This window comes from Bombus impatiens, unplaced genomic scaffold, assembly GCF_000188095.3.
Source record: "Bombus impatiens unplaced genomic scaffold, BIMP_2.2 scf_0406, whole genome shotgun sequence".
Classification (NCBI taxonomy): Eukaryota; Metazoa; Arthropoda; class Insecta; order Hymenoptera; family Apidae; genus Bombus; species Bombus impatiens.
Window position 1 is genome coordinate 1,137,585 of NT_176825.1, and position 4,535 is coordinate 1,142,119.

General features: G+C 45.2%; 1 protein-coding gene across 5 annotated transcripts in view; it reads left to right on the forward strand.

Moving 5' to 3' along the window:
- LOC100741505 overlaps nt 1-4,535 on the forward strand; it is an 83,032-nt gene that overhangs the window by 36,391 nt on the left and 42,106 nt on the right. The gene's annotated exons all lie outside the window — the stretch shown is intronic.

Consider the following 4,535-nt stretch of genomic DNA (forward strand, 5'->3'; position numbering starts at 1 on the left):
GAAAAGGGAGAGAAAAGAAAGAAAAAGAGGCATCTGACATCATTATGATAATAGTGACAAAGCTTTAAGACGATTTGGAAAAGGCTTTTGTGCATGACACACTTCTCCCTTTCGCGAAACCTACTCTGGAGAAGCCAACGCGAAGTAGGTTTCCATTAGCAACGACGTATTATTATTTACCAGGCACGCTCTGAGAATCCAGAAGTCTCTTTTCAGTAGCGTAAGCCTGGCGTCGCGGGCCTGCGGATGTCTCCGACCAACTCTACCAAGATTTCACCGACGCGAGCCCCAGTTTACAGCCGATGCCGTTGTGTTCGACGCTTTATTTTCGTAATTGTCCCTTGGCCGATCGATTCCAATTGCCTCTCGGCGTTATTGTTACTTACGCTCCACTCGGAGCCGTCTTTCACGAAAAATATGTTCTAAAGCCCTCTTAACCCTAATGTGCAACGACGTTTTCTTTTTTAGCGAAGTATCGCGGTAATGTTGGATATTATACGTTACGTTCGCAACGTTACCTCATTGCACGGATATCTTTACAAAATTTATGCAAAAGCTTTTTGAATATTAAAACGTGGAACTTCGGTAAGCGTTTCAGTTGGCCAAGTAAGGATTAAAAAAGTTTCTGCGTTTGTATTTTTTCATTTTCTCTATCTTGCCGTTCTTTTCAGTTTCGACAAGGTCCACGGACTCGTATTTCGAGTAAAAAACAGGGTCCGAAAGTAGTCGGGTCAAAAAAACCTTTTCCCGGCTAAAATTGCCCATTTCGAAGGTAGCGGTGTTTCGCTTTTTAAAAGGTTGCTGCTGCGTCCACTCTCTACGTGTACCAAAGGCAGAGAGAGAGAGAGAGAGAGAGAGAGAGAGAGAGATAAAAAAGGCGAGAATCCGACGAACAGACGAATGATCAGGCCAACAACGTTGCTCCGGATGAACGATATTGGTCTCGACCTTCGTACCCTTTGGAATTTATCCTCTTTAATCGATCGACATGGAATCGTTCAATTTTTAGCATTGCTCGCTATTTTAGCCGTGACACCGTCGACTGTCGTCGCGAAATCGCAATGGCAAGACGATCGAACCGGCCAAAAATACTTGTCGTTCTTTCTTGAAATCCAGGACGAATCGGACCGATTTCCACGATAGACAAAGAAAAGGTAGATATATAGAAAGGTTTTTCGGTATCGTTCAGCGGCAGTCTTTGACTCGAGGCAAAGACGGCTATGAAGATCAGTGGAGTATGTCGCCTAGTAATCGTCGAGTGCACTTGACTAACGCTCGCTTTAGTGGATCTCGCTGAAGGCACGCGTTCGTGTGCGAACGTGTACACACGCGCGATTGCGAGTTCGTGTGACTCGATGAAGCGTAACTTAATACAATATTTTTTCTCGCTTTGCATATACAACTCGTTGAAAATTCTGTGTATCCATGTGGTCTTGCTGAACACGACGACGAGTTCTTGCTTGGCTCTGTCGACTTTTTAGCAAGTCGAAAACCGCATCAAACATACCTCGCCTCTTCTCCTGCAGTTGGATCTTCTATTTCGATAGATATTATCGAAACACGGATAGTTTTTTAAATTGATTTGAATATCCCACGCGACTTTGCTTTTGTTCGATTGGCAACTAAGTGATTGCGGATATTGTCGGTACCACCTAATGACAAAATCCGCAATCACTTAGTTGCCAACCCAATATCTTCCTACGAATGGAGCGTTCGAAAAGCAAAGGGGAAGGGGGTGGCAAATGTTTAAAGCGGAAACGCGAGGAGAAGAGAGCAGCATGGTTAAACGAAACGATCGCGTGTGTTCGTGGCCCATGCTGAAAATTGCCATGGTTGGGGAAAAAATCAATTTGGCAGTGACTTCGTGGTACTCGAGGAGAACAGTTGGTCACCGTCCAATAACCGGAAGCGGTGGCAACGCTCGAAGGTAAAAGAACGTGGCGCTTATCGTGGAGAGAAAGAGAGCAAAGAAGTACCTCGTCTTTCTGCGTACGCGATTAGCGTCGTCGTATCTCATCGATTATCGTCCCCATCCTCTCTCACACGTTGGATAGCGTGCAACTTATCCCAGCAATATTTTGTCTTCGCATTGGGTAAAGCGATAACGACGTGTGATGTAACTGGGAGCCCGGATACGTTGAGAAATAAGCGGAAACGATCTCGTTCTCACGAGAACCTGCAGCGATACTTACCACGGTGAACGAACAAATTAAAAACGTGTTTTCGTCGAGATATTGATTTTTAGCCGGACCAAAGGCAAAAACAAAGCGAGAAAAAGAGAAAAATACAAGTCGTACGCTGTATCTTTCACAAAATTGTTCCGCACGTTGAAAAACATTGCTCGCTATAATATCAAAATATCGAAGATATCGTTAAACCGTTGCTTGTCTTAATATTTTCAAGAGATTTATATTTCTTTACCTAACGGTACCGTGTTTTTCGTTCTCGAGTATTTCGTATCGAAACACTATCCTTTGGCACGTTTTTCTTCTATGGTGTTCGAATCGACTCGATAGTTTCTCCGTTTCTTCGGAATTTCAAGTACACGCGGTTCCGGTTTATGAAATTCCTGTACAGATAGACGGTGCCCTAGTTAACTTGCAGCGAGCTTCGATCAATTCAATCAACGACAAACATATTCGCGTCGTAATACATTTATCGAACACGATATTTTCCTCGTCGTCTAACGTAAAATGGAAAACTTTGCTGCAAAAATCATCCCCTCTACGGATCCCATAATACCAGAGAAGAACCACTTGTAGCTTCAACGCGTGTTACTTCGTGTCTTGCAGCTCGGATCTTCCAACCAAGATGTAACGTTTAAAAACCACACGTACGATAAGCGTATCGTTGGTAAGAGAAATATTGATATTCGCAGTGGTTTACCATCGTGAAGCGCATTGTGCGATCAGCAAAGAGAATCGGTGCTGGCCTAGAACGGAAGAAATCCGACCGAGAGCCGTTGCACGAGCTTCTGGATTGTTCTTTTCGTTCGTTTCGCACGCCAGCGTCTGGCCGTCTCCTATTTTCACTTCGGCTTCGCCTTCGTTCCTTCCAGTAAACGCGTCTTGCTCTTATCTGCCGACAAATTGCTCTCGCTCTTATCTTCGCATTTTTTGCCCCCCTCTCTGCTACGAATCAGAAGACGAATCTCTTTCCTTTTTCGTTTTCGTTACTTTCGCGGTTGAGAAATTTCCAAGGGCACGCGTAAGATTTTCTGAAAAGTCGTGTCGTCTCGGAACGACCGGCCGAAGTTCTACGCGAAAGGTTATCGATGCGGTTACGTATTTCTTCGGAGCGGCGGAGAGCCGCACGATAAGGCCTACTTGTAAAATTCCAATCCTTTCGAAAATACACAAACAGGTCGTTATTAAACCCTGCCACGTTCTTTCGGACATTTTCGCAGTACAGTCGTACTTGCCTATCGGTGACAAAAAATGAGTTAATCGTGGTCGATACGCACGATTTTTCGTTCCAATATCTTGCCGCGGATTTCGTCGAAACGTATATCAGACTAGCTGAGAGTAGCTTTCTGTTCGTCGAGACAAGAGCGTGATTCAAACGTTTCTTAGAAGAATTAAGAATCGAGAAATAGATAAATAAGCGAGCAAACAGATATATCCGATAGTTGATAGCTCATACGATGCCAATGTATCGTTGCCAACGTGGTCGTAGAACTTAAAAATCGCCGTTTTCCTCCGTACGAAACAGGTAATCGCACGCAGTCAGAGAACATTCCTGCGCACTGTCCATGCTCTTATCAGGCAATGGCTCGTACGAGCCTCCGTTTTCTTCGGCCGTCGTCTTATCATCGCCCTGTGACGCACTTACATTGCATCAACGACGCGCCCGCAAAACAACCCCCACCCAAATTCCATAAAATCACAACCGGCCACGTAACGTCGATGGAAGAACAGAAAGTCAGCGAATACGTTTGTGGGTGGTAACGGAGAAGCCAATGGAAGAAACAGCCTTCGTTGTCGAAACGAAATTTTAGTCAGATTAATGGAACTTTCGTCGATCCAGTACATCTGTTCGAAGGCGAGCTTCGATTATGCGAACGAAGAACAAACGGTAGCGACAAAAATGAATAAAGCTCGATTATATACGGACTGATTATCCGCCGATAATTCAGCGAATTCAAACAAGCAGAGTTCTAGCGTAATATCGAAAAATAATAAAGGGAAACAAGGGGAAGTTGGCGTATGTTTTCGACTAATGGTGCATAGGCACAGTGGCGTATCGTTTCGCGGGGCAAAGGGGAGCCGCATCGCATCGCATCGCATAGCATCGCATCGCATCGCATCGCATCGCATCGCATCGCACATCATATCGTATCATATCGTCTGGTTTCGTATCGTATCGTATCGTATCGTATCGCATCGTATCGTAGAAAGGTAGTGGGAGGTGGTGGTTGGCGATGGCTAGGCCGGGAGGGGACTGTGTCGGCCTAAGAAGGGGCTGCCAAGGGGAGGAAAGAGCTAAAAGGAGGAGGGATACACATCGAACGAACGGAGAAAAGGAGGCAGTGGCGG